Source organism: Microtus oregoni, unplaced genomic scaffold, assembly GCF_018167655.1.
Source record: "Microtus oregoni isolate MIOR12 unplaced genomic scaffold, Mior012 000072F_ref0000427, whole genome shotgun sequence".
Classification (NCBI taxonomy): Eukaryota; Metazoa; Chordata; class Mammalia; order Rodentia; family Cricetidae; genus Microtus; species Microtus oregoni.
Genome location: NW_024543979.1, coordinates 19,617 through 33,992, shown reverse-complemented (window position 1 = coordinate 33,992; position 14,376 = coordinate 19,617).

The window sequence follows — 14,376 nt, the reverse complement described above, 5'->3', positions numbered from 1 at the left end:
TCACATAGAACTTTCTTATTTCTTCCCCCCTCCCTGCTATTGGTCATCCTTTTCCAGCCTTCCCATCCCCATCTATCCATAACTATATATTCTTTTTGTTTTGTTTTTTGAGACATGGCTTCTCAGTGTAGTCCTGGTGGTCCTGGAACACACTCGGTAGACCAGGCTGACTTCAAACTCAAAATATGCACCTATCTCTGCCTCCTAAGTGCTAAATTTAAAAGTATGTACCACTAGCGCCCAGCTCATACATACATACATATATATGGGAAAAACTCTATGTGTGTGAATATATATATATATATATATATATATATATATATATATATATAAAATTTGGATATGTGTATATGGTATATGTATATATGGTATCATGTGTGTGTGTGTGTGTGTGTGTGTGTGTACACAATTTTCCTAGGGAGACCTATCTTTATGTCCTTCTTCTGCCCCCTATCTCTTACTCTATACTTAACCTATGTGGTTTTAGGGATTGTAGATTGGTTATCATTGATTAAACAGTCAACATCTATATATAAGTGAATACATACCATAGTTTTTTATCTGAATCTAGGTTACCTCACTCAGGATGATTTTTTTTTTAGTTCCATACATGTACCTGTGAATATCGTGTTTTCATGTTTTTCTTTTACAATTGCAATATTTCATTGTGTAAATGTATCACATTTTCTTTATGCATGTTCCTCTATTGAGGGACATCTAGGATGTTTCCAGTGTCTGATTATTATGAATAGACCAGTAATGAACATGGTCGAGCAAGAGTCTCTGTGGTAGGATAAAGCATTCTTTGGATTCATGCCCAAGAGTGGGATGGCTGGATATTAAGATAGTTTAATTCCCTTCTTCCTGAGGAACTGCCACACTGATTTCCGTAGTGTCTACACAAGGTTTCACTCCCGCCAGAGTGTTCTCCTTACTCCACATCATCGCCAATATGAGTTGTCTCTTGTTTTATTGATTTTAGTCATTCTGACTGGTGTCAGATGAAATCTCAAAGTAATTTCAGTTTGCATTTTCCTGATGACTAAGGATGTCATACAAATCTTTAATTGTTTCTCAGTCACTTGTGTTTCCTCTTTTGAGAAGTCTCTGTTTAGATCTGTACCCATTTTTAATTGGGTTATTTGTTTTCTTGATAACCAGTTTTTTAATTTCTTTATATATTTTAGATATTAGCTTTCTATTGAAAGTGAAGTTAGTAAAAATCTTTTCTCATTCTGTAGTCTGCTTCTTTATCTGACTGATGGTGTCCTTTGCTGTGAGGAAGCCTTTCAGTTTCATAAAGTCCTTTTTATTAATTTTTAATCTTTGTGCTTGTGTTAATGGTGTTCTGGTTACAAAGTCTTTTCCTGTGCCAATGTGTTCAAGGCTATACCCCACTTTTTCTTCTTACAGGTTCAGTGTATCTAGTTTTATGTTTCAGTCTTTGATCTACTTGGGTTTTGTGCAAGGTGATAAGTATGGATCTATTTGGATACTTGCATGCAGCCCTTCAGTTTGACCAACACTATTTGTTGAAGATATTGTGTGTGCTTCCGGTTTCTTTATCAAAAATCAGGTGTCCACAGGTGTGTGGATTTATGCCTGGGTCTTCATTTTGATTCCATTCATTAACATACTGTTTTTGTGCTAATATCAAGCTGTATTTTTTACTATAGCTCTGTAGTAAAACTTGCCATCAGGGATGGTAACATCCCCAGCAGCTTCTTTATTATTCAGGGCTGTTTTAGCAATTCTGAGATTTCGTGTCTCCATATGAATCTAAAAAATGTCTTCTCAAGATCTGTAAATAATTGTGTTGAAATTTTGGTGGCGATTGCTTTGAATCTGTAGATTGCTTTTGGTAAGATGGCCATTTTACCTTATTGATTCTACTAATCCATGAGCATGGGAGAGCTTTCCATCTTCTGATATCTTTTTCAATTTCTTCAAGGACTTGAAGTTTTTATCATATAAGTCTTTTACTTGGTTGTATAAGAGTTATCCCAAGATATATTATATTCTGAGAGGCCACTGTGAAAGGTGTTGTCTCCCTGATTTCTTTTTCAGTCTGTTTGTCATTTGTACATAGGAAGGCTACCGATTGTTTGAGTTAATTTTGTATCCAAATAAATCACTGAAAATGTTTATTAGCTGTAAGACATTCCTGGTAGAATTTTTGGAGTGGCTTATGAATATGATCACATCACCTGCAAATAACAATACTTTGATTTTGTCCTTTGCAATCTGTATCCTCTTGACCTGCTTCAGCTGTCTTGTCATCTTGGTTGTTACTGATTGTGTTTTTATGCTGGCATCTAGGCCTCTGTGTTTGGGATAATTGCAGTTCTAGGTGCTGATGTCTGATCTTGTTTTTGTTGGGCGTGTGTTCTATGCCTTGGTTTCCATTGCCCTCTCTGATACTTAGGAGAGTATGGTGGCATGTGTTGTTTTCTGTTTGTGCACAGTGAGATGGGTACCAGATAGAACCAAAGAAGAAGGCTGTTTGTTGTTGTTGTTGAAAATATTTTTTATGTGGTGTTTTCTGATTATGGTTTCCCATCCTCTCCTCCTGTAACTCTTCCCAGATCTTTCCCAGTTCCCCCTCAAAATCCAAACCCTTTCTCACTCTCATTAGAAAACAAACAGGTATCAAAAATAGAAAAAGAAAAAAGCCAAAAGATAAAGTAAAAACAGGCTAGAATAGGACAACAAGCAAACAGAAAATAGAGAGCCAAAGAAAAACCTTAAGAAAAACATATGGTCGTGGAGACATAGACATTCACACATAGAGAAATCCCATAAAAGCACAAAACTGGACACCATAATATGCAAGCAAAAGACCGGTAGGAAATCCCAGACAAAGCATTATAAAACAATATAAAACAAAGAAAAACTCCAAAATTACCATGAAATTTGTCTTTTCCTTTCTCTTCCTCCTTCCTCTTCCCCTCCTCACCCCTCCCCTCTCCTCCTCCTCCTCCTTCTTCTTCTTGACCCACTACTACTGCTGAGTATGGGACCTGCTCTAAGTGTGGTTTGTATACTCTATGAGACCCCATGGAAAAAACAAAATTTTAAGTTTTTAGTAGTTAATTGGAGATAACTTCTGGTTTAGGGATGGTGACTTGTATACAAGTTCCCTCTCAGTTAGGGGACCTTTGGGATCTGGCCAAGATCAATGCAGGTCCTGTGCACGTTGCCAGTCTCTGTGAGTTCATATGTGCATCCTTCCTGTTGTGTCTAGGAGGCCGAGCCTCCTCGGTGTCCTCCTTCGGCCTCCATTGGCTCTCAAAATCCTTCTTCCTAATAGGAAGAGGACTCTTCTAGAAGGCTGTGCTGGTGCACTAATCATGGCTGCTTGCTCTCAGAACTGAGAAAAAAATTCTTTTAATTAACTCACCCAGATATTGGTATTTTGTTATGACAGTCACAAACAACTAGTTTAAATAGCCAATGGGAAATAGGAGATGAAGTTCCTTGAGTGTCTGAGGCCCCCCAGGTTCCTGAAGTCTGGAGGCTAGCCCAAGAGAAAGCAGAGTCAGAACATACGATATTAGGAAGAAGAAGAGGGAAGATCACTCCAGCCTCCCTTTTTTTTTTTTTTTTTTTTTTTTTTTTGGTTTTTCGAGACAGGGTTTCTTTGTGGCTTTGGAGCCTGTCCTGGAACTAGCTCTGTAGACCAGGCTGGTCTCGAACTCACAGAGATCCACCTGCCTCTGCCTCCCGAGTGCTGGGATTAAAGGCGTGCGCCACCACCGCCCGGCTACTCCAGCCTCCCTTTAAGACTGCATGGTGGATGGCGTTCTACTGCAGATCTTTCATCTGGGGTGGTCCCATTTTTCTGCATCTGTTTATTCATGGGGAAGGGGTTGCCAGTATCGTTAGCAGAGAAACACCTTGACACAGCAACGAACTCGACTTGCTATAAATGTCTCATTACACCACACTCCTGACTGCTCGTCCTTTCCTTTCTGGAAAAGATGAGGTTTGAAAACCCAGGGAATTCAGCTCCTGGGGCTTTATGTGCTGTTTGATTTTAAAAAAGAAGCCCACACATCTGACCATGGTTTTTCCAAGTCAAACAGCAGTTTAAATCGAAGTGGCTTTGAAGTTAGATGCCTGAGCTGCTGTGATCTGCTCCTTTCCCTCTCGCCCTCCTGAAATAGCACATGAGATCAGACAAGAAGATTTGTACAGATACTGTTTGTGTTCTCTACATAGGAGCTAGTTTCTTAAGAGCTTGCCCCATAAACCAGACTTAGCTTCTATACTGCACCAAGTCCATTTTGGGGAATGCATAGGAAAAAAACATTCAGTGTGCTGAGGAAAAATAAATTAAACCGCACTGTTATTCCTTTCAAACATGGAAACTGACGTTTACCCTTCACTTTAAAAATAATGACTGGAAAGTCATACTTTCGGGAGGTCACACAGAAGCCAGGATCTATGCTGAATTTAACTTTGGACGGCCGAGGTCTCTCTAAAGACTGTGAAGGTGCAGCTCTCTCTCCTTTGTGGTGTGCCTAGTGCATGCTGGGCTCAACGCTGCTTGCTTTGGCTGTTCACTGTTGCAAGACAACAGTGAAGTTGGCAAGTCTGTGTTTGAACCCTTGTTTCTCATCTGGGGGCGCTGTTGGAAGAGATTATAGGGCTTTTTGGAACTGACACAGAGATGACGATATAGGCCATCAGACCAGCCTTGATGATTTCTGCTTCCTGATCCACCAAGACACTCCAGGTTCCCACCAGCAAAGATAAAGCCACTCTACCCTAGCCACCAGACCTGCCCTGTCATAGTGACTGTACCTTCTGAAACTGTTAGCCAAAACAAGCTGGCTTCTACAACCTTAAGGCATTTCTGTTGGTGTTTGTTCACATGAGACAAGTAGCCAGCACATAGGCCAACCTTAGGAAAGACAGTTGTAATGGATGGCAGCCAGTTCAGTGTTCTTAAGTACCCCCAGCAAGATGTACTACTTAGATGAGGTCAAGCTGAACAAACTTTTGTTTGGTCTTTGACTCAAAAATCCATATTCTTTCTGCTGTTACGCTGTAGATCATTCCCAGTGATGTCTGTATTTCTGGGAAGATTCCATACATCTGCTAACAGTTACATTTTCACTTACTCTAGAATAAAGGCCTCTCCATGATAGTAGAAAAAGATGCTATAGTCATGAAACTCAAGTGTTTTTCATTCTTCTACTGTTGAAATCTTTTAGGTCAAGGCTAAGTTTCTGAAGAAGTAGGCATATGCCCATATTAGAAAGGCAGGTGACTTGGAGGCTAGGGCTCTGCTTCTGAGGAGGACAATTCATGCTTCTGTAATCAACCACAGAGGCCCTGGCCATGCAGAACTTTGCAATGATCATAATAACTCTTTGTCGTAGGATTCCTGTGGTCCCAGATAAAATGTCTGTAGGACAACTGAGCCAGCGAAGAAACCCTTCCATGGAGATGAGTTGAGATTCTCAGTAGAACTTGCATGGGGTCAAAGTTTTTAGAGAGAGCAGGGAATGGGTCACGGTCATGAGAAAGTCAATACAGTAAGTATGAAAGGCACTCGAGACTGGTGATTGCGTTGTGTTTCAGCTCGAGTCTGGTTGTTCCTCATAGGCTAATGTGCCTGAGTGTGTGGTCCCAAGCTGGCAGCACTGTGCTGGGAGGTCCTGGTCTAGTGTATGTAAAAGCCACTACTTCACCCTCCTGCTACTGCAGGTGGATCGCTCAGCTTCCACCCTTTTCCACCAGGATGGATTGTGTTCTATGAGCCAAGGGTGGACCTCTCTTACCTGTTCCAATGTATGAAATACCAAGGAGTGATAGGAGGTATAGAGGCAGTTCTAAGTGCCCAGACGGGAGTCTGGGAAAACAGCAGTGCAAATGCTTCCTTATGAGCAGCCTTTGACTGAAGAGGATGGTATCGAGTTTGCTTGGCAAGTCCAAGGATGGTGGTCATTGGATTGTCGTGTCATCGTGGTGATACATCAAAGAGAATCAAGTCTTCTACTCCTAGTCTAGATTCTCTTAATAACTTGGCAGTGATAATTGAGTTTCACCAGTAAATTCCTGTCTTGGGAAGGAAGTGAGTGCAGGGTGACATGACTCTCTACCTGCTTGGTAGTGAGATTTTCTTTCCCACTGTGAGTTCAGATCTCAGAGTTTGCATTTGGGGCACTTATTTCTTGCAGACCCATTCTCTTTGGGACATGCTTCTCCAGGTCCTGGCTCTAAAGAACTGATGTTAGTAACCACTTGCATTTGTATTCGATTACAGCCTCCAGGGCATCTTAGATGTGCCACATTATTTGACTCTCACAATATCTGTGAGGTTTTTTAATGATGGCTATCTTATGAGATTCTGAAATGTAAAATGAATTTCACACAATCAAAAATGAGGATACAAAGCTCATACATTTGTAATGTCTCCACTCTGAAGGAATAAGTAAACATGCAGGTTTTCATGAGACCAAGTTTATCAGTGTCTACACTATCGCTGTCATAGGGGTGGGGTGAGAATTTTTCAGCTTATTTCAGCTTAACTCCAATCGCCCATCCTCTCACCTAAGTAATCACTTACATACTTTCTGACAGGATAGATTTGCTTATTCTTGACATTCCATTTAAATGGAACACTAAGTTCTTTGCACTTTTTTTTTGTAATAAAATGTTTTCCAGGTTTGTTCATGTTGTAGCATGTCTGAGTACTCAATGCCTCTTTTCTGCCAAATAATATTCCATGTTGGCTGCATTTGTTGTTGAGGTTTCTGTCCTCCCACCAGGTCCCACAGCTCTTTAGCCCCAAAGAAATCACACAGAAGTCTATATTAATGATAAACTGATGAGCCCATCAGCTCAGGCTTCTTATTTACTCTTATAACTTATATTAGCCCAGTATTCTTATCTATGTTAGCCACATGGCTTTGCACCTTTTTCGATGGGGCAGGTCATATCTTGCTTCTTTGGTGTCTGGACAGGACTGGGAAGGAATGGGATCCCTCCTTCCCAGAATTCTTCTGTTCTCATTGACCCACCTCTACTTCCTGTCTGGTTGTCCCACCTATACTTCCTGCCTAGCTACTGGCAAATCAGCATTTATTTAAAACATAATTGAAAGAATATAGACAATTCTCCCACACCACAGATATACCATATTTTGGTTTTATTTAAAAAATGTTTATTTTTGTTTTTTACCGCAGTGTAGTACTTTGCATGCAAATGGATGGAAATAGAAAACACTATCCTGAGTGAGGTAACCCAGACCCAAAAAGATGAATATGGGATGTGCTCACTCATAATTGGTTTCTAGCCATAAACAAGGGTCACGGAGTCTACAATTGGTGATCCCAAAGAAGCTAAAGTAAGAAGGTGAACCAAAGGAAAAACATATAGTTGTCCTCTTGGCTATGGGAAGTAGACAAAATTGCCGGGGAGAAAATTGAGATCTTGGGGGTGGGGTGGGATGGGGGTAAGGGGAGATGGGGAGAGAAAAGGGAGAAGGGGAAAATGTGGGGAACTTGGGGAAAAAGGAGGATTGGGATAAAGGAAGGTTAGATAGGGGAGCACGGAAGCACAATTCTTAGTTAAGGGAGCCACCTTAGAGTTGGCAAGAGACTTGAACCTAGAGTGGCTCCCAGATGCCCAAGCCGAGGTCCCCAGTTAGTTCCTTGGGCAGCTGAGGATAGGGAACCTGAAATGACCCTATCCTAGAGCAATAATGACGAATATCTTGCATATCATCATAGAACCTTCATCTGGTGATGGATGGAGATAGAGACAGAGACCCACACTGGAGCACTGGACTGAGCTCCCAAGGTCCCAATGAGGAGCAGAAGGAGGGAGAACATGAGCAAAGAAATCGGGACCACGAGGGGTGCACCCACCCACTGAGACAGTGGAGCTGATCTATTCGGAGCTCACCAAGGCCAGCTCGACTGTGACTGAAAAAGCATGGGATAAAACTGGACTCTCTGAGCATGGCGAACAATGAGGGCTGATGAGAAGCCAAGGACAATGGCACGGCGTTTTGAACCTACGTAATGTGCTGGCTTTGTGGGAGCCTAGCCAGTTTGGATGTTCACCTTCCTAGGAATGGACGGAGAGGGGAGGACCTAGGACTTACCACAGGGCAGGGAACCCTGCTCTTTGGACTGGAGAGGGAGGGGGAGAAGGGTGGGAGGAGGGGGAGAAGGGTGGGAGGAGGGGGAGAAGGGTGGGAGGAGGGGGAGGGAAATGGGAGGCTGGGAGGAGGTGGAAACTTGTTTTTTTTTCTCCTTTTCTCAATAAAAAATGGAAAAAAATGTTTATTTTAATTATTTATGCATGTATGTATGTGTCTGTGTGTATGTAAGAATATGTGCCCATGGAGTCCAGAAGAGTGTCTTGAATTTCCTGGAGCTGGAATTACAGGTAGTTTTGAGCCCCTACAATGTGGGTGTCAAGAATTGAACTAGGGTTCACTAGGAGAGCAGTATGTGCTCTTTACTACTGAGCCACCTCTGTGGTACTATTTCCATTTTTTCAAACTTTCTGTCACTAGAGATGCTATAAACACTCATGTACAAGTTCTTATGTGATCATGTACTGTTTTTTTTATGTTATATTTGTGGGAGTTGAATTACTGAATCTTGTAGGTCTTTTTTTAAGCCACCTGAGGATTTCCTGGGCATTTCAGAACAACCATACCTAATTTGACATTCCCACCAACCATGCACAAGTACCAGTCTTCCCATATTTTTATCCACAGCTATCCTGGCGGGTATGAAGTGATGCCTTAGGTTTTGCTTCCACTTCTCTGATAGCTAAAAATGTTGACTACTTTTTTATAGACTTGTTGGTACCATTTGTACATTTTCTTTAGAGCAATATCTGTTTAAACTCTTAGTCAATTTTTAAATTCTGCTGTCTTTTTTTGTTACTGAGTTCTAAGCATCTCTTTTATATTCAAGGTGTGAGTTCCTCTTCAAACACACCACCATTTGAGAAACATTTCTCCCACTCCGTGGGTCCATAATTTTATTGCCTTGATGTTATCCTCTGCAATATAAAATTGTATCATTTCTGTGAGATCCAATTTATGATATCCATTGCTTTATCTTTTGCTAAGGATGGATCCTTTTGGATGAGGGGAAAACCTGAACGAGGTCCAAATGACACTAATTGTCACTTTGGTATAAAGTACAAAAGAAATAACAGTTTTAGAGGCTTTAGTTCCTACCTCCAGGGGGTTGGCATAGTGATAGACTATAAATGTGTATGACAGACATCAGAGAGGTAGAAGCAGTCAGAAAGGACAGAAAAGGCTAGCAAGGAGATAAACACAGACATAAATTTCGAATTTCAACAGTCTTGGGACCAGCAAGTTTTCTTTCTTGTTTCTTTGTTGTGCAAATACATATAAGATTTATGTATACTCCTGGATATATGCTCATGATAAAGAGTGTGTCTGTCTGTCAGTCTACATATTAGCAAAGAGCTTTCATTGAAGAATATATTCTAGGTTCTTTCCTAATTGTTGCTTAGCAATGAAAAAAGCATGATAATATGTACCTTTTTCTTTAAAACTAACAGAGCACAAAAAGTTGCCTATAGGTTTGTATAAGAGACAGTGCTTTATTTTAATTATCTCCTGTGTGCTCCATATACAAACAGCACCCTGATTTATGTGGAAGATTTACAATTCCACTGCACACAACATAGTCCCTGTAAACAAAACAAGATGTAAGACTCTCCTACCTATTACACAATTAGATTTCCTTTCTGGTCCGTTGACAGGTATTTTATGAGTAACATTTGCCATAGCCAGTAATCTGCTACAAGAAATAGTGCTGATTTTATTAGGAAATGATTTGCCTTCCATAGTACTTCTTTATACACTCTGAACACTTTCTAATCATATAACTCATATATCAAGGAAAGTGTTAGGTACAGCAAAGGAAAATGAGGCCGTTCCACCTCCATGTAGGAAGGAAAAGTGAGAGGATAAACATTAGGCTTTTGTGCGCATATAATATTTATATCATTTGATGTTTATAGCTGCTCTGTATTTAGGTTTCTTTCTCAGTATAGTTTTATTTGCTCATCAAGGTTAAACTCTGAGGTGTTGGCAGGCTACTCCTGAGGGTGGTTACAGAATGGAAACAGTCTTAAGCTCCTAATCGAAGGTTCAACACAACTCTTATATTTGGGAGAAGATTTCTTTATTAAATAATTTAAATTTAAGTAGGAAAATGTTGTATTTAAGAGAGAAGCTCAAGGATAACTTTGAAATAAACCAAGGGCAGGTTATGACAACCTTTTCCAATTAGCTTCAATTTTCTCTGAACTACTTCCAATTTATTTTTTGTAAGCATATGCCAGAATTTCTCCTTAAACAAGAAGATGACCCTTCTTGTTTAATAGGAAGCCTAATTTTCCTGTTTTTATTTGAGTTTGAGCCAGTTTCACGCCACTGGAGAGAAAACCAATTTCCTTCCTTTTAGTAGCTATGAGTTGCGGATAGCTTCCTGGCTATGCGTGGGACACCCTGCCCACTTTCCATGCTGAGATTTTGTCAGGCTTGAACTTGTGCAGGTCTTATGCATGCTGCCACAGTCCATGTGAGCTCATATACATCAGTGCTGTTGTGTCTGTTTCCTTGGAGTCTTCTTCCACCTCTGGCTCATACAGTCTGTTTTCCTTCTCTTCCACAGAGATCCCTGATCCTTCATGGGAGGAGTGTAATGAAGACATCCCATCAGTAGTGAGTGCTCCAAGTTCCTCCATTCTGCACACCATCCAGTTGTGGTTTTTGGTGTTAATTCCTATTTGCCGCAAGCAGAAACTTTGCTGATGAGGGTGTGTCTTAGTCCACGACCATGGCAACTCTTATAAAGGAAAACATTTAACTGGAGACTTACTTACAATTTCAGAGGCTTAGCCCATTATCCCCATGATGGGGAGTATGTCAGCATGCAGGCTCATGCTGGAGCAGTAGCTGGGAGGTATATTCTGATTCGTAGGTAGTAGGATGAGAGAGACTGAGACTGACTTGGGTTTTTGAAACCATACTTTCTTCAACAAGGCCAAATTTCCTAAGTCTCCTAATTCCTCCACAGTTCCACTCCCTGGTGACTAAGCGTTCATTATATGAGCCTATGGGGGCTGTTCTTATTCAAACCAGCACAGGGCGGTAACTCAGCATTCTTGAAGTCTGTTTCTGGGAATCCTCCAGACTCTCAGATTTCATGGCCTCTTTTCATCTTCTCGGCTCTGGACTTCACTGTTTCCACCATTTCCTGCAAGCAGAAACTCAGTTTATTCCTGGATTTCTTGCCACTCTCTCTCTTGCATTAGTTCCGTAACCAGATACCGTCAGATGTCTGGTTGCTTGTAGCCCTGTGCTCAGCAGGGTCCTGAGCTTGGCTTGATGCTCTATTGTCACAATCAGTAATTCTAAATGTCTTTTGAACAAGATGCCTGCATTTTCCTTTTGCACAGAACCCTGTACATTATGTAGTTGTCCCGTCTGTGACATAAGGTCATAAGCCAACTCAGACCTTTGCTAACTGCAGTGGTTATCCTTGCACCACCAGGCTGTCTGGAGACCCTGCATAAAGGTCTACCCTGTCTCTCCTTGATGTCGTGAGGCACAATCATACCCATCACTGTACGAAATCATGGCACCCGCTGAAGCTACTTTGTGAAGGCAGGGCTTGAAAAACAATAACTAATAACAAGGTATTTAGTGTTACAATGGTGGAGTTAATATTGATTTCTTTCATTCGTCCCAAGTAACATTTAATGAAGGGAAAAACGGGAATAAAAAGCTGACAGTTCTGTGGATGTCCATGAGGGCATTTCAAGAGAGGATTGACATGTGGAAGAGCAAATGAGATAGATGGAAGCTTAGAGCAGTAGGAAAAGAAAACTAATTGGCACTAGAAAACTCCCTCACATTAGATGCCATCTTCCATCAATGTGGACCCAATCCAGGAATACTCTAGGAGACATTCTACCCTTCTCTTGGTCTGGGTCTATGTCATTGACCCCTCTTGTCCTTGGGCTTCTAGCATCTTTTGTAAAAAAGTGTTTTATTATTTTACATACATGAATGGTTTGCATGTGTGTATCTGTGTGTACCTGGTGCCGGAGAAGCCCAGAAGAGGGCATCAGAACCTTTGGAAATAGAGTAACAGACAGTTGCTAGCCACCATGTGGCTGCTGAGGATTGAACCTGGGTCCTCTGGAAGAACTTGAGTGCTCTTAACTGCTGAGTCATCTCTTCAGCCCTGTTTCAGGTTTTTGAACTGACCAGTTATCAATAGTCTGTACATGACCACCATGGGACTACTCAACCCCCAACTGTGGAAGTCAATCCAATAAATGTGGCCAATATGCTATTGAATCTGGTTTATTTAATAAACTAAATCCAAGAGCCAGTTTGCTTTATAGATAGTGGAAGGATGAGCAAGTCAGCCACGAGCACATCACTTATACTAAGGCATTAAGCCTGATTATCACTTTCATTTTCATGAAACTAGCCCTGAAATATAATATGGAGCCATTTAGCCACCACCCATATGCTGGCTACTAATTGAAGGTGTTTATTCCATGCTTTGTATATTCTGAAATTTCTATCTGAGAGATACTTCAGTAATTATATGCTATAGACAAAGACATTGTAGTCTACAGAGGTTGAAGTTATACAATTTGTTGTAAGGAGGCCATTTGGTTATTTCCCAGCCACCCAGACCCCCAAGATAATCACACAGAATCTATATTGTTTAAAACACTGCTTGGCCTATTAGCTCTAGCTTCTTATTGGCTAACACTTTTATCTATGTATCGCCACATGGCTGTGGCTTACAGAGTAAAGTTCCCAGCATCTGTCTCTGGCAGGTCTGCGTGACTTCTCCCTTGCTCCACCTTCTTCCTCCCAGCATTCAGTTTAGTTTTCCTTCCTAGCTGAGTTCTGCCCTGCTATAGATCCAAAGCAGTTTCTTTATTCATTAATGATAATCACAGCATACAGAGGGGAACCCCACATCAATTAAGTCACCTGATAGGCAGGTAGAGGAGTCAATATTGAAAGTTCATCCTGTTAAACTCCAGAATCTGACTCAGAATCATTATCTTATTCTTCTCTTAAAGGAGCTAAACCACCAAGTTAGCTGTATTTTCAGTGTGCCTTTCTAATATTCATATATGATAACTACTAAAATAGCATCATTTCCAGCTGAGCAAAACCAGTGAAATGCTTTTCTCACTCTTCTATCTCCTGCGATTTCATATTTATACATAGATCCATTTACACAGAACCCACCTACTTCCTTGCTCTTTTGTATTTATAGATGAAGACGTTAAACCATGCAAAATCCCCACACAAAGTGATTAATTACACTAAAATTAAAAATTTTGCCATCTGTCTAGTTTTACAAGTCTCATTCAGCTAGAGAGAGAGAGAGAGAGAGAGAGAGAGAGAGAGAGAGAGGAAGAAGAAGAAGAAGAAGAAGAAGAAGAAGAAGAAGAAAAAGAAGAAGAAGAAGAAGAAGGAGGAGGAGGAGGAGGAGGAGGAAGAGGAGGAGGAGGAGGAGGAGGAGGAGGAGGAGGAGGAAGAAAGTATAAAGACCCTAATTTAGTTTGTTGTCCATACCAAGTTACAGAGAGGGAGGAAACAAAGAGGCAACTGTTGTTCTAGACCAAAATCTGATCAACAAGAAGGATGTCTTTGGTGGTGCAGCATAAAGAACTGTTCAAAAGGGGAGGTTTTGATGTGGGGTGTCTCCAGTTGTGTGCATAGAGTGCTGTACACCAGCATGTAGCTGAGAGAATGGAGCTGGGACAAAGAATTGCAACTGGCAAGGAAAAGGAAAGGACTGCATGCGAGGGACAGATTTAGCTGCCCAGAGCTCTCACACAAACCTTACTCAAGAACAGGCTTAAGTGTCCACATCCTGTGGCTCATATGTCTCTAACTCCAGCTCCATGTGATCCAGTTCCCCTTTTGTGGCCTCCAGGGCACTTCACCTAGGTGCCTCCTCCAATACAATGAAAAATAAAATCAAATATCCTTACAAAGGAGGAATGCTGAACTGGGAATTATGTGGGCTCAGCAAAAGAGGGTGAATTCAGTAGTCCAGCATTCAGGATAAACAGAGGCCTACGCAATTTCTCACTGATCATCAGGTATCGGAAGCACCCAACATTGATACTTAGAGGTGGGAAACTAATTCCTGGGCTTGGATGGGAGGAACAGCTAATAACTTCTGTGAGTGGGGGAGGCCAGTCTCACCTTCTCTGTCTCGTGAGTGATGAAGACAGGCAGGGACCGACTGAGCAATTAATTGTCCAGCACCTTGGGAGCTTGATCTTATTTTGTGCTGACTCTCTCAGGGTCAC